The sequence below is a fragment of the Pinus tabuliformis genome, chromosome 4_2, assembly GCF_031772625.1.
Source record: "Pinus tabuliformis cultivar Carrire ecotype Pingquan chromosome 4_2, CPIR1, whole genome shotgun sequence".
NCBI lineage: Eukaryota > Viridiplantae > Streptophyta > Pinopsida > Pinales > Pinaceae > Pinus > Pinus tabuliformis.
The window spans coordinates 273,603,298-273,628,023 of record NC_142304.1 but is presented as its reverse complement, the minus strand read 5'-3'; the positions used below and the strand labels follow the sequence as shown (position 1 = coordinate 273,628,023).

General features: G+C 39.7%; 1 pseudogene; it reads left to right on the top strand.

Annotated features, from left to right (window-relative positions):
* Positions 1-24,458, top strand: part of LOC149169044 (pentatricopeptide repeat-containing protein At1g80270, mitochondrial-like) — a 29,532-nt pseudogene extending 5,074 nt beyond the window's left edge.
* Positions 24,459-24,726: the final 268 nt, after the last annotated feature.

The window sequence follows — 24,726 nt, the reverse complement described above, 5'->3', positions numbered from 1 at the left end:
CTGCGCTGAAGGTCAAACTGCCTGTGTACCCCCTGCGCTGGACCAGTCTTGCCTTGTGCTACTGGGGTTTCCTGCTGTTTGTTGCCATGTTTTCACTCTTGTTTTTGTTGCCTGTTACCAGTCAATGTGCCTATCTAAAACCAACTTTCCTTGCCACTATTCCGCCTCGGTTGTATAAAGAAATTGTGTTTGTTCTTTGTGTATTTCTTGTATCATTTACAGTTTCCCATAACGGAAGTGAACTAGTCTTGCTGTGACCTCTTAGATCTAGACCTGTGATAAAGTGTCGTATTGATCTTAAGAGTTGGTTTGTTTGTTGTTCATAGCTGATTGAGCTTTTGCTTTCGTCATATGGTTTGAGTTTATATATTTCTAGTGTCGAAACAAGTAAATCTTAAGGTGTCTTTTGATTTTGGACAAGCTTGTTTGCTTTCACTTGAAATTGAATTCAAAGTTATACAACAGCTTTCTTTTTGTGTCGCACAAACATTAAGAAAGAGAAAAGAAATACTTGCATTGTGCATGTGCATTATGACAGTTTGCATGTTGATTTAGGAAAAAGTGCATTAGTGTGTGTTCTATGATCTGTGTGAAAAGATGTTATCTTTCTTTTCCCTCAGTAGTTAAGATTTTCAAAGTTGAAAGATTGAAAAGCTTGCTTATCATCTTAGATTGCATTTAGGAGTGTTATCATACATCTCGTGGTGATCCATAAAGGAAAACTGCTAAACAAGATCAACCTTAAAATAAATTGAATTTACATAACAACGCATTGAAACATAACGCAAACACATAGAGGTCTAAGCTAGAGACGTGTTTCGGCGTCGTTAAACATGATATCTTAGCGTTGAGTGGTTGGGTGATTCCTCCACGGTGAAGCGATCCCATGTACCGTCGCGTATATATTGGGAGACCCCTATAGGAATAAAGCCTTTATCCATAGGAAACCGTGTCGGCCGCCCTACTGATCGCAATGCAGTGAACACAGCATTCACGAAGATCGACCACTCGTACCGTAAAACGTATTCTGTGGTTTTGCGAAAAGTTTGGCACACCCTCTGCCTAGAACTCCAGAGCAGTTTCTTTTGGCCTTTTTCAAACTCTATAACTGAAAAAGTCCATCCGAGCATTTGTCACTTCAGGCTCATTAAAACATCGAAGGATACTAGAGTCATCTTTAGCTTTTTCTCGACTCTTAAAAAGTGAAAAAGCAAGTTGTGTCTAAGCGTCGTTATAAAATTTATTTTAAATGGAACATAATCACCTCCTATTCCCGCGTTGATCTTAGGTTGAGAACATAGAACGCCCTAACCAAGGAATTCCACATGATGGAAATCCTAGTCCATTCTCCTCTTGGGGAGAAGTTGGTGCGCCCCACATGGCCACATTGTCGCTTCCAGGACTGACAATTGGCCTGCCTATTTGGCTATTCTCAACCAATGTAGTTCAGACCACCATGGTTCCTGAACAGTCGAGTCAATAGTTAGATGAGTCTAGAGCTGCCCACCAGCCTTCTACTTCCTATTACTCTTCCTCCAATCCTTCATCTTCGCAAGGTAGAGCCGGCAAAAGCCAAGCTCCCATGGAGAAGAAGGAGGAGAAGAAGAAGGAGCCTAAGGCGACTGGGGGCAAGCAAAAGACATCTGACAAAGATCCACACACAGCACAGACCGGGCCTAAATCGCCATGTGTCATATGTAGAGGAGACCACTTCCATAGAGATTGTCCCTGTATTCCCCGGATACTAAGGGACTGGTCACCTCGTTTGCACAATTCGGGAGCATCAACCTCTGATAGCCATGTTGAATGCTTACCGTCAACCAGCGAAAGTGAAGGTTCAAGACAAAGAGGGGGAGCAAGATCCCCCTGCAAACTGTGTAAAGGCGATCACGCCATCCACCGTTGTCCCTTCTTAGACGAAGTGAAGAGAGTTTTGGAAGATCGTCTGGTTTCACCGTTGAGACTTCCTCCTGGATACAAAAAAATCGTGCCAAGTCCTTCGTTGGTTGAAAATACAGCTGGCCCGCTCAAGTGGTCAGCTGAAGCGTCAGTCATTGAAAATGAACCTACTGAATCCAGACCAGACGAAAGTCTAAAGGTCGATACGGCAGTTGACCCGGTTCTTCCTTCAGAGGTTTCATCCTCAAATGACACCGTCACTGAAGATTCATCTTCAAATGACACCCTCACTGAAGAGAATAAGGATGACACCATCCAGATTCTTTTCATCAACACAGACTCTGATGAGCATCAGGGCAATGCGCCCATTCCTTTATCGCAGGAAGGAACATCGTCAGGGTCATATCCGGCCGTATATTCGGTCCCACCACCAAGCAACCTGGTTGTGTCCTTTGATTGGAACCAACTGGGCAAACCCCGGTTACCAGCCAGTATACCATTCAGAATCATAGTCCAAATCTACAGAATGGTAATCGCTGGAACTATCATTGATGAAGGGGCATCTGTGAGTATCCTTTCCTCTATTGCTTGGAAAGCATTGGGTTCCCCAAAGCTTTTGCCTGAGATAAGAAATCTCTCGGGTTTTGATAAAGGAACCAGTCGACCATTAGGGATCCTCCCCAATGTACCTGTTACATTGAAAGGGAAGATCGTTCAGATGAACGTGATGGTTGTTCAAGGACCCTTGGATTATAACCTACTCCTTGGACGAGACTATATATATTGCATGGGAGCTATAGTCTCCTCACTCTTTAGAGTAATGTGTTTTGTAGGAATTTACAGGGTAAGTTCCACAGAAGAATACCAAAAGGACACCGCTCACAACCAGATCTCAAATCAATACACCAGTATTTTTGACGTGGTTAAAACCCTCAGAGTGCAAGGAGGGAAACAGTCCACGGCCTGTCCCAACGTGGGTACAGACAATTTATTAATCAAAGAATGAAAATTTACATAAGCTTCTCTCATGCACGGATTACCCGAACAATGACCCTCCATGCGCTTTAAATAGAACTCATGGACCAATCGGGTGTCAAGCCACGGATCAAGTGTCGGTAATACCGAGGTGAGAGTGAACCGTCGGATCACTACATATCGTGACCGTCGGATTGTAAGTTACAAAATGTACAACGGTAAAGAAACACACTTTACCTAACTCTAACCTAACTCTATACTAGACCAAGTTGAACTTAACTATATCCTATGTGTCGGAATATCCTAACATCCCCCCTTAAGAACAACTTGGGATAGGATTGAAGGATTTACAAATATGACACAATAGGAGAAGGAAGGAGGCACTAGAGCCTATCCCCCCTTAGTGACAACTTCCTGAACTCCAAGCATATATCGAAGTTTAGTGAACTTCGCCTCTGTGAGAGCCTTTGTGAAGATGTCTGCAACCTGATCATCCGTTGGACAATATTGCACTTCAAGAACATGGTCAAGAATGAGCTTTCTGATGAAGTGCATGTGTAGTTCAATGTGTTTGCTGCGCTGATGCTGGACTGGATCTTTGCATAGCTGAATGGCACTTTGATTATCACACCAAAGTGTGGTTGGATGCTGCTGCTCAAAGCCAAACTCTGATAGGATCTGACGAAGCCACAAGGCTTCCTTACTAGCTTCCACGGCACCACGATACTCTGCTTCTGCTGACGAAAGAGAAATGGCAGCCTGTTTCTTACAAGCCCATGTAATAGGTCCTGAACCAAGAGTGAAGACATAACCGGCAGTAGACTTCCGATCATCAAGGTCACCAGCCCAATCAGAATCAGTGAAACCAACTAACAGAGGAGCTGCTTTGGCACTGTAATGAATCCCAAACTGTATTGTACCTCGAACATAACGAAGTATTCTTTTAGCTGCTTTCCAATGACTTTCACGGGGGTTTTGCATAAAACGAGCAACAAGGCCAACAACAAAGGAAAGATCAGGACGAGTATGGGTTAAATACAAGAGTTTTCCGACAAGTTGACGGTATAAGGTAGCATCAACTTCAGGAGAAGTACAAGAGACTGAAAGTTTGACTCCAGACTGAAAGGGAGAAGGGGCTGGCTTACAGTCTTCCATGTGAAAATGACGAAGAATATCACAAGCATACTTGGACTGGGAAAGGAAAATACCCTCTTGGGATTGCAAGACTTGAAGACCGAGAAAATAGTGTAAGTGTCCTAAGTCTGTCATTTCAAATTTCTTTTTAAGGCTGGACTTCACATGGTTTATAAGGTTGGGATCACTACCAGTAAGAATAAGATCATCAACATAAAGAACAAGGATGATGAGAGAGTTGCCCACTTTCTTGGTGTAGACAGTATTGTCAGAATGACACCTAGAAAAGCCAGATTCTAAAAGAAAGCTATCCATTTTGGCATACCAAGCTCGAGGAGCTTGCTTGAGGCCATAAAGGGATTTCTTAAGGCGACAAACGAGGCTGGAGTCTGTTTGTATGAAGCCAATGGGTTGTTCCATATAGATTTCTTCCTGCAAGTCCCCATGCAAGAAGGCAGATTTAACATCCATTTGATGTACTTCCCATTTTAAAGAGGCAGCAAGGGAAAGAACAAGGCGGATAGAGTTCATTTTGGCAACTGGAGAGAAGGTTTCAGTGTAGTCAATGCCTTCAACCTGTGAAAAGCCCTTAGCAACTAGACGAGCTTTATGTTTGTTAACTTTCCCATCTGGTCCATACTTGGTTCTGTAAACCCATTTGCATCTAACAAGTTTGCGTCCCTTTGGTAGAGGAACAAGATCCCATGTATCATTTGTCATCAATGAATGATATTCTTCATTCATAGCTGTTTCCCAATGTGGATGGCCTGAAGCTTCTGCAAAAGTGTCAGGATCATGATTCACTGGAGCTTGAGCCAGTAAAGAAGAGGCTCTTTCAAACTGAGAACGTGTACGTCGCTGATCTGTAGGATCACCGGCAAGATCACCTGCTGCATCCCGAGTAGCACGGACCCATCTTGGAAGTTGAGGATCCTGAGAAGGTGGGGAAGGATTATCATCCTCGCTTTCATCATCAGAAGAAGAAATGTTCTCAAAGATAGAAGAGATGGGAAGAGGTGGCACATCCGCCGGACTAGGCTCGCAGGCCGATTTATTTTCATCAAATTTTACATCTCTTCTAATGATAACATTTTTGGACTTAAATGGAATAAGTCTATAGCCTTTTACATCTTCAGAATATCCAACAAAAGTACATTTCTCACTCTTAGGTTCTAAGGCTTTATGCTTTTCATCTGGAATATGGGCCCATGCTTCACTTCCAAACACACGAAAGTGACTTACATCTGGTTTAATGGAACTCCAAGCTTCTTCTGGAGTGATATTCTCTAGAACCTTAGTAGGAGTGCGATTGATTATATAATTTGCACAATTAATTGCTTCGGCCCAAAAACTAAGACTGAGTCCTTTAGATTGCAGCATACAATTAGCCATTTCCTTTAAAGTGCGATTTTTCCTTTCAGCTACACCATTTTGTTGTGGAGTGTATGGAACAGTATGTTGCATTTGAATGCCATTTTCGGTGCAAAAGGTGATGAATGCATTTTTAACATATTCTCCACCATTATCAGTTCTTAGCTTAAGAATTTGATGTCCAGATTGTTTTTCAACGAATGCTTTGAAGGCCAAAAAGGTGGTAAATACTTCGCTCTTGAGTTTTAAGAAGTATACCCAAGTGCGTCTAGAGAAATCATCAATGAAAGTTAAGAAGTACTTGCAGCCAGAGAATGAAGCAACAGGAAGAGGACCACATAAATCACTGTGCACAAGCTGTAAAGGGGCTGAGGCGTGCCAAGAGGCACGTTTGTCAAAACTGTCCCGATGATGTTTTCCGAGTACACATCCGGAACAAACACCATCTTTGCAAGATACCATAGGAAGACCTGTCACCATGTTTTCTTTACAGAGATGCTGAAGGGAGCGATAGTTTAAGTGACCATACCGCTCATGCCAAAGTTTGCTCACTTCATCATTATGAGCAACAAATACTGAGGGAAGATGGGATGACCCAAAGTTGTGAAACTTATACAACCTTTTGGAATCATCAGCAAGACCAGTAGCTAGAATCTGTTTAGGATCTTTTAGATCCTTGATTACAACATCATGAGGTGAAAATTCAACGATTTTACCTTCACCTGAATGAGTTATCTGATAGACAGATAGAAGGTTGCAGGATAAGTTTGGAACACATAATACATCATTGAACTGACCATTGTCTAGATGAACAGTTCCAGTCCCTACAACATTAAGAGATCTATCATCACCAACATATATATTTTTGGTGTTACAATCATTTAAAGAAGAAAACATGGCTTGGTTTTTGGCCATGTGACAAGAGGCTCCAGAATCAATGAGCCACTCATGAGAATGAGAAGAAGAAGAAGATACATTTAATGCATAACTAGACTGAGATGATTGACGATGACATGCAGAAAATGCCGTTCCGGAAGTTGAAGTTGAAGTAGGCTCCAGATGGATGTTATGTTTCTTCATTGCGGCTTCCAAGGCTTCCATCTTCTTAAAGCATTTAGATTCTAAGTGGCCATCTCGATTACAAAAGTTACAATGTCTTTCAGTCTTCTTCCATTTGTTTTTATTGGGCTTATCATATTGCTGAAATGATCTTTCATCTTGAGGCTGAGTTGGTTTAGGACCATTCCTTTGAGGATAAGACTTCTTAGGATTCTTTGAATTTGGATACTGCTGGGCGGCTAACGCTTTTGTGGAAGAGTTTCCAAGATTAAGAAGACCAAGGTGTAAGAGTTTTTCTTGTTCTCTTATTAAGGAATCACAAAAGGAGTCAAAGGAAGGGGGCTTGTAGTCTTTGCCTTGACAAATGAAAGCTTCCCTGGTAGAATGGAAAGTGGAAACAAATACAGAGTAGGCTGGCCCAACTTAGTGAGGATGGAATAAATAAGGTTACCATCATCTTTCTTAACTTTAACACCTTCCAAGAGATATCTAAGGTTCTTGAATTTTGACAAGAAATCTTCAATGCAAGAAAAATTATTAGGATCCAAAGTAAGCAGCTCATTTTCAAGTTGATGGGATCTAATTTCATTTTTAATCCCAAAAACTTTAGCAAGTTTTTCTAATGCTTCATGAGGAGTTTCAATTTCTGCAATGTGGAATCTAAGATCAGGAGAAACAGACATTCCTATCAAGCCACGTGCTTGATCTTGTCGATTTTCCCATTTTTCGGCCTTGTCTTCATCTTTGGGTTTCTTCTCTTGGTCTGTGGCTATTCTGAAGAGACCTTTACTTCTAAGTAAATCTCCCATGTAGGCGACCCATTGGAAGTAGTTAGTGCTGTCAAGAATGACTTGGCATGGACTTTCCATTTTTGAAAAACAACTGAAGCTGAAGATGCTGAAAGTGAGTGGTCCAATGGATAGATCTCGAAAAAATAGGCGGTTTTAAAAAAAACGGCTCTGAAAAAGGCTTCCGGATGAAGAAGTTATGGCTTTTTGAAAAAAAAATTGTTGACGTTGCCGGCAAAGTGCGCGAATGTGCGGGAATGAAAAAATCCGCCCCCACAAAATGGAGACTTGAACCCAAGACCTCTACTCTCTTAAAAGGTCTTTGAACCAATTGATCTATACAAAAGATTTGAGAGAGAGAGAGAGAGAGAGAGAGAGAGAGAGAGAGAGGGGGGGGGGTGCCTCGATTTGCGTGCTTGCCTTGGGAAGACTCTTTTCCCCTACAAAACACAAAACACAAAACCCAACACGAATATCCAAAGAAAAACGAACCTTACGGCTCGAAGTTAGCTTTAGCCAAAAAACTAGAAATTTTAAAAAAAATCTCAAAGTTAGCTTTTAGCCGAAAAACTAAATATTTTCCTCAATGTTTCTGATTTTCCGAGATCACACTAAGGTGCAGGGAAAAGAGCATACGCATGAGAAAAATCCTTTCTTTCTGTTTCTGATTTGCCCAGATCGCACAGAGTCGCAGGGCAAAGAGCATACGCAGAAATGAAAGGTATAGATCCGGGAAAAAAAAGGCTAAATAAACCGAAACCGAAATAAGCAGAGAGAAAATGACAGTAAACTGCAAAAAAAAACACTGTATACCTCCCGATCTGAAAAATGACGCAGCTAGGGCTACCGGAAACCTTTTCGCGTGAAACGAAAGGGGTTCCTCACTGAAACAGATGCTCCGAATGCAACAGAGCAGTCCTCTCGGCCCGAAAGCAGTCAGAAACAGCAGATCTAGGAAACGACAGCCGCATGCAGTTCTACCGGCTTCAGATTTGGATCACCAACGGACGCGGCCCTCAAATAGCTCCGATACCATGTAGGAATTTACAGGGTAAGTTCCACAGAAGAATACCAAAAGGACACCGCTCACAACCAGATCTCAAATCAATACACCAGTATTTTTGACGTGGTTAAAACCCTCAGAGTGCAAGGAGGGAAACAGTCCACGGCCTGTCCCAACGTGGGTACAGACAATTTATTAATCAAAGAATGAAAATTTACATAAGCTTCTCTCATGCACGGATTACCCGAACAATGACCCTCCATGCGCTTTAAATAGAACTCATGGACCAATCGGGTGTCAAGCCACGGATCAAGTGTCGGTAATACCGAGGTGAGAGTGAACCGTCGGATCACTACATATCGTGACCGTCGGATTGTAAGTTACAAAATGTACAACGGTAAAGAAACACACTTTACCTAACTCTAACCTAACTCTATACTAGACCAAGTTGAACTTAACTATATCCTATGTGTCGGAATATCCTAACATTTTCCACACGAAGGAAGAATGGTCAAGCTCGTAGACCAACTTTCATTTCCGGGATCACGCATCGCAAATAGTCACATACCAACCCTCAATGGTCTATTCACCCAAGAAATGTCTCCACCCCCAGTCCTCCTTCCCGATGAGTGCGAGTGATTCGGAAAGATGGGACTGGAACCCAGGGGGCATGCATCCTGGTCTGCTTCAGGCAGAGGAAACCTTGGGTATAGGGTAGAATTTCCGCGAAAGAATATGACTAGTCCGTACCCCGTCCGTGGAAGGAAGAGGGGTTGTTCTAGAACAGGATTCTTTTGATAAGGTTACTTGTTTGACAATAGTCATTCACCATTGTCTACTTCGGTAGATAGTGCCGAGGAAATGTTTTCGTTTGAAGGTGTTAACAAAACAATCTTTGGGTAACCAGAAAGAGGCAAGCCTCACCCTTTAAAACAAATGTTTTATCGGATAAGTAGGGGCAGCCTTGAAATTGTACTTTATACCTAGGGGCATGCAAACCTTTTGGAGTGCAAGCTAGGAGCGGTTATTTATCTGTTTTTGGGATTAGCCTTTTCCGAACTTGCATAAAGAAAGGATGAGAGGGAGCAAAGCTTAGTGAAGATGAAGCTCTATAAAAAATAGAGATCTCACAGGAGACATTCTTATCTTATGACTGGTATATCGAGCAGTTTTAGCATAAAGTTCATGCTCGTTAAAAAATAAACGCAAGATCCGAGCAGTTTTAACGCGGTCTTCATGCTCGTTAAAAAATAAATAAAAGCAGTGAGCAATGTTTCCCCCAGAGTTCAAGCTCATTTTTAAATAAAAAATGAACCTATTCCGGTAAATAACCATTGTGATCGTAAATTTATTAGCCATAAAAAGCCTTGGTCGTGTTTTGCACCTGTCACCTCCATTCCATTTGGCCGATTGTTCACCCCCATATGATTGTTTACCCATTTTGAGGAACAGCTGCGAAGAGTGATTTCACTTAGCCATCCTTGTGACACTGCCGTGATTGGAAAATTCCAACCTGTACCTGGAATCTGCTGCTATCCCTGTTTATCACTCGTTCCTCAAAAGACGAGTCTTCTTTGAGCTCTTTTCTTCTGACTCGTAAAATATGAAAAGTTTGCCGAGTTTTGGCCTTCCAGCTCGTTAAAGTGACCGGAAGAGCTATCCCTCCTCTAGATTTTAATCTTTTTGGACCTAAGGGATTATTACACAAAAAGGTCGAGCGCTTGTTTTATTCGGCTCGTTAAAGTAATCGAAAACTCATCCCTTCTGTATTGTTTTATACTTTTTCGGACTTAAGGGATTAGATGACGAAAAAGGAATTTTGGAGTTAACTTTCTGTACCTTTTCAGACTCTCTAAAAATGAAAAGGACCGATTTTTCCTTGTCGTTAGACTCGTTAAAATGATTAAATAGCGACAAACTTGTCTTTAGAAGAGAACGAGTTTCCCTATCGCTAGGCTCGTTAAAACATAGCGATGGGCTTGCCCGAAGGGTAGGTTATAGAACAAGCATATGTTATCCTTCTCAAGCTTGACAAAAATAAAGAGGTACTAGTCAGAAATGACTGGGGAAAAATTGGGAGAACCTCAAAGCTTTAATGGTAGCAAGTCGCTCTTGAACATGACACTTTGTCCTCCGTATCACATCGGGTTGGGTTGTTTCATTCACCGGTCTCATCACCATGGTCTTCGCCAAACCATCCACTTTTGGGGTAATGCTACCAATCCATCACATCAGTGTCATTATATGTTCAAGAGATGTTGTTCAGAAAGAGTCAACCGTGTCCCATCCACTGCCATACATTATCCTTCATCCACCCATGATCGCCACCATGAATCATATTTCACAGATTGTTTTCACCTCCACTAAAATCATTAGCTCCGTTCCGTGTCACTGATGTGGGATTCATTAAGGCCCTCCTTTGACGGATCGCTTCTTGTCGACTTCAGCTCATTATCCAAGAAGTTGATCTAGGAACAAACCCCCCCAGTACTTTGAAGCTTGCATGCCTCAATGGCAAGTTTCTCACTTCCGGCGACAGGTATACATTAATGACCTTCGACCAGAAGATTTTGCGTGGTGTTCGACGCCAAGTCCTTTATTCACACCACGTGAATTGTACTACAGTACCTTGAGGGTCATTGTCATTATTGGTGATTCCTCTCGCCCCTCTTAACGGTTTACATTATTGACCGGTAATCAAGCGATGTCTTTCCATGTTCGACTTCAGCGCAATTCTCACATGGATCGACTTGTACTTAGAGTGAAGATCGAACAAGTTTTGAAGATCCCGGATCTAGTTTCATCCATCCGGGCTGCGATATATATTCAGTAAATATAAAGACATTTGATATGTACATCATTGCAGCAGATGATCATCCTACTCAAAGGATGATAATTTCGGCAGAGAATTATCAGTCTACCATCAGACGATCGTCTGTTCTATGTACCAAAATGAATTTATAAAGCTGAGCATGGGAATGCCCGCCTCAGCTAGATCATGAAAGCAGAATGAAAAATAATGTATTGTATTGTATTTTATTACAGGGCGCCTCTCAGCGATTGAATGAACTTCGGATCCTCTTGATAAAGCATTTCACCCGATAAACGACCTCATACTTTAGGGGGCAACTGTTATAGACATTTTTGTGCCTTACAGCATGAAGCATGAAATGTCGATAATCTAAGGGATCCAAAGTCCCTAAACATGTTGTTCCTACCCCTAGAGGAACAAGGTCAGCAAACCACAGCACTGAAAATCAGTTCTCCACCTGAAAACACTCAAAAACAAGCTAATTCTGGATCATGTCAACTGCTCCACTGAGCATCTGCGCTGAATGTCAACTGCTCCACTCTGTACCTGCGCTGAATGTCAAAAGCAATGAAGGCTACCTGCGCTGGGCGAGATTGGCCAAGTGGCACAGTCATTCTGCAAGGTGTCAAATGCCCAGGAAGCTTCCAAAATGACACTTGGATCAGGGAATTCGCCTTGTGATGAGTAAGAGGATCTATATCTCCAAGTGGAAGCAAGAAACTCCAAGTGGACTCAAGAACTGAAGAATAACTGAAGTGGGAGAGGACACTAGTCAGCTTCATGCCAGCCTCAAGCTGACTCATCCTTTCTCCAAAACTCCTATATATAGAGCTCTCTCATGAGGTCTAGGGAGGCTGGAATCTTGTGAATGTAAGGAAGTGATGTTGGTTTGAGTATAGAACTATTGGGTGATTGCTTTGAAGGAGGTGAAGAGGAGATTTCTTTCTGCTGGGAGGTGTTGCTGGATTGGGCCTCTTATGGTTGTAACACTCTCAGAACTTTACTTCTTCCATTAATAAAGCATTTGAGGTTCTTCTATATGCATGTGTCTCTGTGGCATATTGATGCTTGTATATTTGATTTATTCTAATCCTTGAATCAATTATGGATGTATGCTTCTTGTAGTTTCCTTTTCTTGTGCTTTTGCAGGATCTTTGTGTAGCTGGGCCAGTGAAAGAGCAAGGAGCTGGGAGCAAGCAGCAAAGAGGGAAGATTGGATCAATCATTAGCGGAAGATAACGGTTAGTGGATCTCTTTCTCCTCTCTCTTACATCTCATAAAGAAGTAATCTTGAATAGCTTTTCATTCGGTTGTTACTGAGGTACTATCACCCTTAGAGTGGGATAGGGTCATTCCGTATTGGATACTTTTCCCAACAACACCAGAGTGTCAAGTGATGATTGCAAATGGAGGAACAATAAATTGCTCTGGAAAGTGCCATAATATCAAGCTATCCATGGGAGAATATGTGTTGACTAGCCCAATGCTTTCCATTCCAATGGGAGGTGCTGATGTCGTATTAGGAGTCCAATGGCTACAATCCCTAGGTAAAATAGCTTTTAATTTCCAAGAACTTTTCATCAAATTTTCTACGGAAGGAAAGGAAGTTGAATTAAGGGGTATTGCAGGGAAACCAGGAAAAATAATCAGCTCTAATAGTATGACAAAGCTTCTAAAAAAGGAGCAAAGAGGTGTAATTGCACAATTATGCTCGCTAGATGTTTCCACATCGGAATCGTCTATTTCTCCAGATCTCCAAAAAGTCCTGGACAATCATTCCAAGGTATTTGAGACTCCAAAAGGTCTCCCACCTATGCATGATCATGATCATGCTATTCATCTGATTCCAGGAAGTGTTCCTCCAAACATCAGGCCATAAAGATATCCCTATGTCCAAAAGAATGAAATTGAACCTATGGTTGCAGAAATGCTAGAGGCTGGTATAATTCAACCGAGTCAAAGTTCTTTCTCTGCTCCAGTAGTATTGGTGCACAAGAAGGATGGATCATGGCGCATGTGTCCGGATTATAGGGAGCTCAACAAGCTCACTATTAAAGATAAGTTCCCCATTCCTGTCATTGATGAATTACTGGATGAATTGCATGGATCAATTTACTTCACCAAGTTGGATCTTCGTTCAGGATATCATCAAATTAGAATGAAGACTGAAGACATTCCGAAAACAGCATTTAGAACTCATGAGGGTCATTATGAATTTTCGGTCATGCCTTTTGGCCTTACCAATGCACCTTCAACATTTCAAGGTTTGATGAATTCAATTTTCAAACCATTCCTTAGAAAATTTGTGTTAGTATTTTTTGATGATATACTAATCTACAGCAAGTCTTGGAAGGATCATGTTGAACATGTTGACAAGGTGCTTCAACTATTGAAGGAGAAACAGTTATATGCAAAAAGATCCAAATGTTTCTTTGGAGTCCAGGAGGTGGAATATTTGGGTCATATTGTATCTCATGAAGGAGTTAAGGTAGACCCTAGCAAAATTAAATCCATTAAGGAATGGAAAATCCCCACATCCATAAAGCATCTGCGAGGATTTCTCGGGTTGACAGGGTATTATTGCAAGTTTGTTAAGAATTATGGGAGAATAACAGCACCTCTAACAACATTATTGAAGAAAGATGCATTTTCATGGACTCCAGAAGCAACAAAGGCCTTTGAACATCTTAAAGAGGCAATGTGCCAAGCACCAGTCTTAGCTACACCGGACTTCACAAAAACCTTTATTGTGGAATGTGATTCTTCAAGAAATGGAATTGGTGTTGTTCTAATGCAAGATGAAAGACCCATTGCTTTTGAAAGTCGTCCAATCAAGGGAAAGCTTTTAAGCAAAGCTATTTATGAGAAGGAAATGTTGGCAATACTCCATGCACTTAAAAAATGGCGACCCTACCTAATGGGTAGACACTTCAAGGTAAAAACGGATCATGATAGCCTTAAATACTTTTTACAACAAAGATTATCCTCTGAAGAACAACAAAAGTGGGTCACAAAGATGTTGGGTTATGACTTTGAAATCATCTACAAAAAAGGGAAGCAAAATGTGGTGGCAGATGCACTCTCAAGAAAGGATGAGGATGTGGAAGCATTGTTGTGCACCATTTCTATTATCCAACCAGATTGGATAAACGAAGCAAGGGAGGAATAGAAGAATAACAAAGAAGTGTGGGCAGTTATTCGAAAGTTACAACAAGATTCCAATACGTCTGGTACATTTAGCTGGCAAAATGATTCGTTATGGTACAAAGATCGCTTATACCTCTGTAAGAATTCCCAGCTAAAACAAAAGATTCTTATGGAATTGCACACTTCTCCCTTAGGAGGGCACTCAGGATTTTTAAAAACTTACCACAGGGTTAAGAAGGAATTTTTTTGGGATGGCCTTAAATCAGATATTCAAAAGTTTGTGGCTGAATGTTTGGTTTGCCAACAAAATAAAGTTGAAACAATTAAGACACCGGGTCTATTACAACCTTTATCCATTCCAAGCCAACGTTGGGAGGAGGTTTCAATGGATTTTATCACAGGTTTACCCAAGTCTGAGGGAAAGAGTGTCATCATGGTGGTAGTTGACAGACTTACCAAGTATGCACACTTTTGTGCATTATCACATCCATTTAAAGCCAATACAGTTTCTACTGCATTTATGTAAACAATTCAAAAACTACATGGAAACCCAAAGATTATTGTAAGTGATAGAGATCCCATTTTCACTGGAAAGTTTTGGACAGAATTATTTTCTTGTCTTGGTACTCAGTTAGCTCATAGCTCATCTTATCATCCTCAATCTGATGGGCAAACTGAGATAGTAAACAAATGTTTGGAAGGATATCTTCGTTGCTTTGAATCTGATAAACAGACACAATGGGTCAAACGGTTGCCTCTGGCTGAATGGTGGTATAACACTTCCTTCCATACAGCAACAAAAATGACCCCATTTATGAAACTTTATGGGTATCAACCACCATCCATCACATCATATTTAAGAGAAAATTCTAAGGTTCAGGCAGTGGAACATCACATCGAACATCAACAACAAGTCCTCCAACTCTTAAAGGATAACCTCGTGTCGGCACAGAATAGAATGAAACAACAGGCATATCAACATCGCAGTGAAAGAAGTTTTGATGTAGGTGATTGGGTATTCCTACGGCTACAACCATATAAGCAAATGTCCCTCAAGCAAGCTAAGAAGGATAATAAATTATCACCAAAGTATTATGGTCCGTACAAGGTGTTGCAAAATATTGGTACTATGGCATACAAATTGGAGCTTCCTGCAGCTTCTCGATTGCACCCATTTTTCCATGTTTCATGTTTAAAGAAGGTTATAGGTGAAAAGCTCCCAATTCAAACAATATTGCCAGAACTTGACGACGAAGGAAAAATTATATTGGAACCGGAAGCAGTCACAGAAACAAGAACTCGACAGCTACGAAATCGTTCAATTTCAGAGTATCTTATCAAGTGGAAGAACTTATCCGTTGAAGATTCCACATGGGAGGATGAGAATTTTATGCAGAAGTATCCAGAACTACTCAAGCGTTGAGGACAACACTTTTTTGAAGGAGAGGGGCATGTTGGGTCCCTATAATACTAGTGATTGCCCCATTACTATTGTAGTTATACCCCTTATTAATGTTGTTGTGCCCCTATTGCCCCCATATTTTTATTACTGTGCCCCATAGAATCCCTCTATTGTTATTTTTGTGGCTTTATATTATTATTGTTAGGTTGGCTGGATTATATTGTGACTCCTTAGACTCCTATATATAGAAAGGAGGTTTTGTCATTTGAATCATCGAAGAATTGTTCATTTATGTAATGTAAAGGAGGTTGCCCCCTCGAAGAGGCTGAATTCTAAGGCGTTGATCTATCTTTTCTATCTTTTCTTGAGTTGGTTTCATAACAGCAATCCTGAAGGAGATAATTCCTTCTACGTGGATGAGTTTCCTATATAGGAAAATTCCTCCAACTGATAGTACATTGTCCCTTCCTTTAATCTCAACTGGGTCTCTGTCTGAACTCACATGCATGAGTTATTTATGAGAGAATATTCAATTATCTGATGTACACTAGTTGCATGCATGCATGCATTGACTAAATGAGCTCACAATTAGTTCCACAAACCGTTGGAACTAGGACTTAACTCAGTTAGCTAAGATAACTAATTACAACTCAAAGTACAACTCATCCTGATCTCCTTAATTAAGGGATAACTTCCTCAATCAAAGGGATAATTGTTGCATGTCTTCACGTAGACTTCATGTTTGATTTTCTCTAACTAATTAAATCAATATGAATTAATTAATTATTTTACAAACAGCTGCTGAGCTGAAATTCGAACTTTAATTCAGGGACTAATTAAAATTGGAATGTATCCCGAAATGCTATTTATAGCAATGCTATTTTTAGCATTTATATTTTATCATTCCTTGTTGCTATTTCCAACACTGATACCTGAAATTCTATTTATAGCATTTCTATTTTTAGCATTTATTGTTGCCATTTTCAACACTCCCTCTCAACAAGAAAGGCATTCAACTCGAACCCGATCCTAAACCTTTGGAATATTTTGCATGCAACACTTCTCCCTAGTGTTTTTGCTCCAGCAACTCTAGAAACAAAAAATATCCAACATGAATCAAAATCATGCCTCTATCATCAAAGTCTCTGACTGCTATTGCCTCTGTCGACTAAAAAACTCTGCACCTCTATGCGCTTCAGTATCTGACTGCTCTAGCCTCTGTCACTTTGATCTCTGACTGCATCAATCACACTGATTTCTCCTGTTGCATCCATGTTGTTGCTTGTCCTATCTCCCAGCACTGCATCCGCACTGCATCTCGTCTCATCATGTTGCATCGTGTTGCCCACTACTACACTGCAACTCATTTACTAAGAAGTAAGTAACTGATCTCCCAACTGACCTCCCTGTTGGGCTAGAAACATCCTCTGATGCTGAAGCTTCCTCTGCCGCTCCATCCGCAACTGTCTCTACCCACTTAGCCAGTCTTGCTACTCCTCGTCGGGGCTCCTGTAGCAAGGTCTAATCAAAGAGGCTGGGTACCTCAAGGATCGTACCCCTATTTCAACTTTCTTTAGACTATCACTCCACATCGCCCCACCTCCTACCTGGAGGTATGGGTGCATGTGATCCCTCTACCCACTTGGCTCGAAATTTCCCCCTACTGGAGGTCTCTGCATGAGTGGATGCCTCCACTCGGTCTCCTCTCAGTTTCTCCGGTTGTGGCTACTCCACAACCTCTTGAAGCTGCTTCATCAATTATGGCTCCTCCACAATTGAGACTTCTTCTGGTGCTACATGTTGAGAGGTAATGTACTCTCCCTCTCAACCCCCAAGTCTCCAACAGTTGCCTTTCTCCTCAAGGCTTTGCATGCATCTTGAACCTCAAGATCATATAGTTTTTTGACTCATGAACCAATCTGCTTCACCTGTCTCATGGTGATGTGTCTAAGGAAAACCTTTCCCTTACTGAAGACTACATCATAGCCTTTGTCCTCCAACATCGTGATCGATACCAAGTTCTTCTTCAGTCCTGGCACATACTTCACATCTGTCAAGGTAATGCGAGCTCCATGCTCCCTCTGAAAATAAACCGTGCCCACTCCTGAAACACTATACTTTTCATCATTACCCATCTCTATGAGTATCTTGAGGTCTTTCTCCTCCAAGGTATTGAACAAACTCTTATTGCCGGTCATGTGGAATGAGGCTCCACTGTCAAGAAACCAACCACAACCCATCATTGATGAAACCATGCATGCGATGAGGGTAAAATCCAATTCGAACTGAGAATCCAATGCCTCACCTTCAGATCCTTCCGAGGATCCCTTCTTGGATTTCTTCAATGGACATTTAGTTGCATCATGGCCCACCTCATGACAATTAAAGCATCGCACTTTATATTTGTCAATCTTCTTCCCACCGTGGGAAGAACTCTATTTGGAATGAGAATCCTTCTCCTTCCCTTTCCTTGCCTTACTCGCTAAGGCGCAATTTTCTTCATCCTCCTTGGATGAAGAACCATCTTTGGTGCTTCTCCTGATCTCCTCCTGCATCAGATCCGACCACAGTCATTCCCAATCTGGCAGTTTCTCTCTTCCATTCACTGAGTCCTAGTAGCTATGCCAGCTCTTAGGAAGACCGAGGAGAGCAAGACTCACAATGTCATCATCATTTGTCGTGATTCCTACACTTCCAATCTCATCCCTACAGGTGGTGAGCTTGTTCAGGTATGTAGAGATCGTGTCGCCATTTTCACACTTGATTTTCCAAAGATTTTCTTTCAGCGCCAGCTTCCTCTGATCGTTATTGTTCTGATATCGATCCTTCAATGTTTTCCACATTGAAAATGGTGTCTCCTTCCCATGGAGACTTGAGACAATGTGGTCTCGAACTCCCACCAGAAGAATCCTCCTCGTTCTAGCCACACATTTCTTCCATTCTGCCAATTATTGGGCATTAGTTGTTGTTGGCTTGGGGACTTCTTGATCAATAAAGTCCTTCAAACTGTTGTCCTCTAATACCACTTCCATGTGATCCTTCCAGGCTATATAATTTGAGCTGCCATCCAGGGCATACTCGAGTCTCAAACCATTGAACGCCATTGGTGAAATTTGAGATGTGATAAGAATTCGATTTCTATAATCAAGAACTTCAACCTTCGAACTTCTCCCTTCTTTGTATACTTTTCTCCACTTTGATCACCTTTGCTCTGATACCATGTAGAACTTTTTCTACAAAACTTGGCTTTGATACCATGAAGAAATTCTCACTGTAGATCACCTGATAACACAATATACTAAATCAAAATACTTGATCTACTTCTACAAACAAACTTGTGGAAGCTTAATCGATTTTGAGCAAGATCAAATAGAACACATATAACAGATGAAGAAGAAACAATCACACATGAACACAGAAGAATACTCTGGGGAAAGCCTCAGCTAAAAACCTCGATCTCTGTATTATTATACAAGTGGAAATATCTCTGGATTACACAAAGCTTTAGCTCACAAGCTATCTAGCTCTCAGTACAATACCTCAATGCTACTCATAGACTGAATAGACACAAAATATGTCTTCCTTCAGTCCTCCAAGCCTCCTATTTCCTTGCGCAGTTTCTCATAGGTCCTCAAGATGCCACCTGTGTGTAATTACCTCACACACTGCTCACTAACCTCTTAAATAACTGCGCAATCCTGAAGGAGATAATTCCTTCTGCATGGATGAGTTTCCTATATAGGAAAATTCCTCCAACTGATAGTACATTGTCCCTTCCTTTAATCTCAACTGGGTCTCTATCTGAACTGACATGCATGAGTTATTTATGAGAGAATATTCAGTTATCTGAAGTACACTAGTTGCATGCATTGACTAACTAAACTCACAATCAGTTCCACAAACTGTTCGAACTAATCTAACTAGACTTCACTTAGTTAACTGAACTAACTAATTACAACTCAAAGTACAACTCATCCTGATCTCCTTAATTAAGGGATAACTCCCTCAATTAAAGGGATAACTGTTGCATGTCTTCACATAGACTTCATGTTTGATTTTCTCTAACTAATTAACTCAAGATAAACTAATTAATTATTTTACAAATAGCTACTGAGCTCAAATTCGAATTTTAATTCAGGGACGATTTAAAATTGGAATGCATCCCGAAATGCTATTTATAGCAATGTTATTTTTAGCATTTCTATTTTATCATTCCTTGTTTCTATTTCCAACACTGGTACCTGAAGTTCTATTTATAGCATTTCTATTTTTATCATTTCTTGTTGCCACTTTCAACATAAAGAACCATTGCAGATGCAGCCATAGTAGAAGCATGGTGTGTCCAAGGGCCTAAAATCCAAAGACAGGTTTGCTGGATAAGAAGAAATTCATGAGCTCAGGAAGAGCTACTAAAAGAAATGAAGGTTTACTTATCATCTCTGTTATTTCATTTAGATAGTAGTTGGTTTAGTCATATATCATTTGATATGTTGGTTGGTAGCAACCTTTTGTATGTTGGAAAGAGGCATGAGAAAAGAAGAAGTCAATATCAGTTATCTAGTTGCAATCATGAATGTAAAAAGGCCAATTGCTCAGCTATGCGTGTCCATTGATATCCTTTGGAGAAACTTCTTGTTAAATAATACCTCTTTCAGGGAACCATGAGCAAAGAAGAGTCCAATCAGCTACTTATTAGAACAACAGTCATGGTGTGAAGCCCCCCAAGGGGAGATTAAAACTAAACACAATCCCATCAAGTATCATTTTCTTATAGAGAAATTAGTTGAGAAGATTGTAAAGTTGGATTATATATCAACTAAAGAAAAAATATTGGATATATTCACTAAGCCTTTGGAAAAGGATCCTTTTGAATATCTAAGGCAAAAATTGGGAAAAATCTCTTGTCCTTCTTTTGATTAATTTAATTTCAAAAAGGGGCATCAAGGATTGTTAGATGATTGAAAAAGTGAAGGATGATATAAGGTGGAGTCTTGTTCAAAATTATGATGAGTAAGAACATTCAAAAATTGAATTCCAATCCTTGACACATCAGTGACGAAAGCAACCAACATTATGTATGATCAGCAATTGAGTGTCTATTATGAGCATTCCAACACATTCATTGTAGTATATTAGTCTTTGGAAAAGTGTGTTAACAATAGGAAGTTATATGGATGATCTAAAAACAATAAGTTACATAGAGGGAACCCATGCAAGACTAGCTTCTATATTTGTTCAATGCATCACTGGTAGAAATAGGACTCAATCCCTTGATGATATTCTATATTAGAAGGGTACACTTATGGTCAATTGTCTTTGGTTTCAAACTCTAAAATAGGGAACATTCTTATCTATATATTTCTGGCCATCATTCATGTAAGAGTGTGGGAACACCCTGTGAGAAACCATGTGCCATTTTTAGACAAGATGCACAACACGTTGTGGAACTGCATGTTAATCTCAACTATCCACGCTTTTAGTGAACTAGTACTAAAACAAGGCACATTGCTGGAACTGAAGGTATCATAAAAAAGATGATAAACTATAACAATAACAAACTTCGATCACATGAATAGAAACAACAGTCATACAAATAGCTTCTATAGTCACATGAACAACAGCAACGATATCTATATAGAAGAAGCATTGAAAATATATTAACAACATGGAAAATCCAAAGAATATGAACACCGAGTAATGAACAATAGCATGTAGCAGCAAGGAATCACATATATATAGAGAAAGAGCTATTGAAAGCACCAACAATGTGTATCAAACAGAGGAGGCCCAATCAAGTCGAGTAAACTTATTATGCCCAAACAAGTCAAATAAGACAAATGCACAAGAAAATAAGAGAGATCATGATACGTGAAGTTACTTCATGTGATCTGAAAGAGCTACTAGTGAAATTTTTTGCTGAGGTGATTGAGAAAGGAGATTGAAAAACTTACTTCCTTAACTTATCCTCTGCAAAATGTATTCATTAAGAAAGTTAAGTAGTCACCACCTACAACAAGAAGAAAAGGAAAAGGAAATCCATGTGTGTGTGTGTGTGTATACGACCATACATAAGTCACATTATATACATATTACAAATGAACAACAGTAACTAATAAACAAATACATGGTGCCTCCACGTGGGGGGAGAAAGATGAATAAACACCAAAAATAGCAAAGGGAGAGAGAGTATCTTCATGATATTTCATAAAATACTAATCCTGGGAGCCTCCAACATGAAACAAATATTTTTTATACCATAATCTAAAACATTACATGGTTACATACTCTGAATCGAACCTGAGATATGCGTTGCATACTCTGAATTGGACCTAATATATGTGTTACATAGTCTAGAGATAAGATATACAACTCAATTACATAGTCTGAAGCAGATCATAGGTATGTGTTCCATGTCAGTATAATGTGGACTCGAGGTAAACTGTGTAACCATGGTATGTATTACATATTCTATGGTATATACACATAGCAGGGGATCCAAGTTATGGAATCCAATTCAAAGCAGTATGCATTAGGATGTCATAGATTATGTGTATGAGGAAGCCATAGCATTTACAAAATGTGTTAGGATACCAAAGCGGTATGCAAGTTAGAGGAAACCCATAGAAGTTAGAAAGTGACCCCATTGATGTCAAAGGGGCAAGTAATAAATTAATAACTAAACATTGCAACAAGGAGAAATAATTCTCAAGACAAAAGGGAGAGGACCAAATCAACAAAGAAAGAAAGAGACCTTCTTATCTCCAACGAAGCAATGTTTAGTGTTTCCATCAATGCCAAAGGGGGAGATTCTTGGTAGAGTTGGCATTGATTTCTATGGTGTTTTCATTAGATAAAATTTATCTACAATAGATGTTAGGTCCCTCTAATACTATTCATTCCCCCATTACTATTGTAATTTTATCCCTTATTGTTATTGTTGTGCCCCTATTGTCCCCATATTGTTATTATTGTGCCCCATAGAAGCCCATTATTGTTATTTTTGTGCCCTTATATTATTATTGTTATGTCAGCTTGATTATATTGTGACCCCTTAGACTCCTATATATAGAAAGGAGGTTTTGTCATTTGTATCATCCAAGAATTTTTCATTTTTTTAATGTAAAGGAGGTTTCCCCCTCGAAGAGGTTGATTTCTAATTTGTTGATCTATATTTTCTTATATTTTGAGAGTTGGTTCCATAACAATAGATCAATATCCTCATGGGTATCCATCACCTATTCAAGAAGAGAAAATGGTGTTATGAAGGTTAACACAAAGCACAAATAAAATAAGTAATTAGTGATCACATTAGTGATTCGATGTAATCAAAATTTTAACCTATGGTTGAAACCTCACTAGTATTTTTCATACTTATGGAAATCAATGCTCATCCATGGTTGTGGCTTCAATTTGGATGTGAAGAGTCAAGACTTTTCAATAGTTTAATCATTCTGAGAATTTTGTGATGTTTTTTGCTTCATAAGAAATGTTTTTAGGTTTCAGACTAGTTGGAGGTGAAAAGGCCAATTAATATGAATGAAAGAGACTACGCAGCTTAGTTTGATTTGATTGCAAAGATATTTGGCATCTCTAAAGCTCACAAGTATCTTTCAAGTATACCATTAGAAATGAGAGGAGAGAAAGAGTACCAAAGTATCTTATTTAATTTTTCAATGGAAAGTAGTCCATGGGATCTTGGATAGATGGTGATTGAGTGCATTGTTAAGGAACTTCTAGATGCTAAGTCACTGATTCAATTCCCCGCCCTATTCAAGTGTTATTCTTGGACATGACCATGAAGTAGCATCACCAATGCTGAACTTAGAAAGAAAGAAATGTTCAATGACAAGTAATGTCGAGAACACTGAATATTTTTTTTAATAAAATGGAGGGTTTTTCGCTTACTGCATTTGATTATAAGCAGTTGCTCTAGGTTTATAGACATCATCACAGGAAGACTGCATTTGTATTAAAAATGATGGAATATCAAGGTGTAAAACTTAATAGATCCACATACAAAATTATCATAGATGTAAGAGGTAGGATAGGTGATATTGGTGGAATGGAGTAGGTTGTTAAAAACATGAAATATGAGCTTGTAGACCTGGACAAAAAATCTTTAACATCGATTGCTACACATTAAATTAGTGTTGGAATTTCTAACAAGGTGATTTTCAAGGAATTGAAAAACAATAGCCTCAAAGATAAGCAGAGTGTTTTGGAAATGTTTCTTCCTTTATATTCAGAATAGGTAAATATACTGAAGTGGAAATCATTTTTACAGCACTTAAGTCTTTTCCTAATATTCATTTAGATGGATATGTTGTTGGGATTGTGGCATGGGGGATATTGGGTCAACTTGAAAAAGCAAAAAGCACATTTGACAAAACGCTCAACTCTGGTAAGATGGTATTAAAAAAGCACTATAATTCCCTTCTTCATGTGTATGTAGACCATCATTTATTGCTTAAATAAAGGAATTGGTAAAGCGGATGTATGACAGTGGGTGCAAAATCGAACCACCTACTTGGGATGCACTTGTTGTACTTCATGTAAATGCAGGTGAGCTAGAAAAGGTAGATTCTATTTTGTGTAAAGCTTGTAATAAAAAATAGTTGAGGCCAATGTACTCAACAATGTTCATGATCTTAGGAAAGTATACAAAAAAAATGAGATATTGTTAATGCTAACAAGATTTTTGATAGAATTAGACAAGCTACATACCCTACCAGGGTAGGAGCATTTGAGTCCCTTTTGCAAACTTATGAAAATAAGGCATAGGCACCTACTTATGGATTTAGGGACAGAATGAAGGCAAATAAAATATTCTTCTACAAAATGTGGATGAATTTAAGAAGGATACTCTAGAAGAGATACTTGATTGACTCTTTGCTAGAAAATTTCATCACATGTATTATCATTATCCAAAATATTATTCTGATGAAAAGATCCTAGCCATTTATACGCATATGTATTCTTGAATACTATTCATTTCCTTGTTAGGCATTTGTTTATGCAAATGTCGATTCCCTATCCGAGTGAAAGGCAATGACTTTGAGAAGAATTTGAAACAAATGGGTGTGAAGCATGAAAATGAAACTGAATCACTTCAAATCCCTGCATTGGAATACAAACA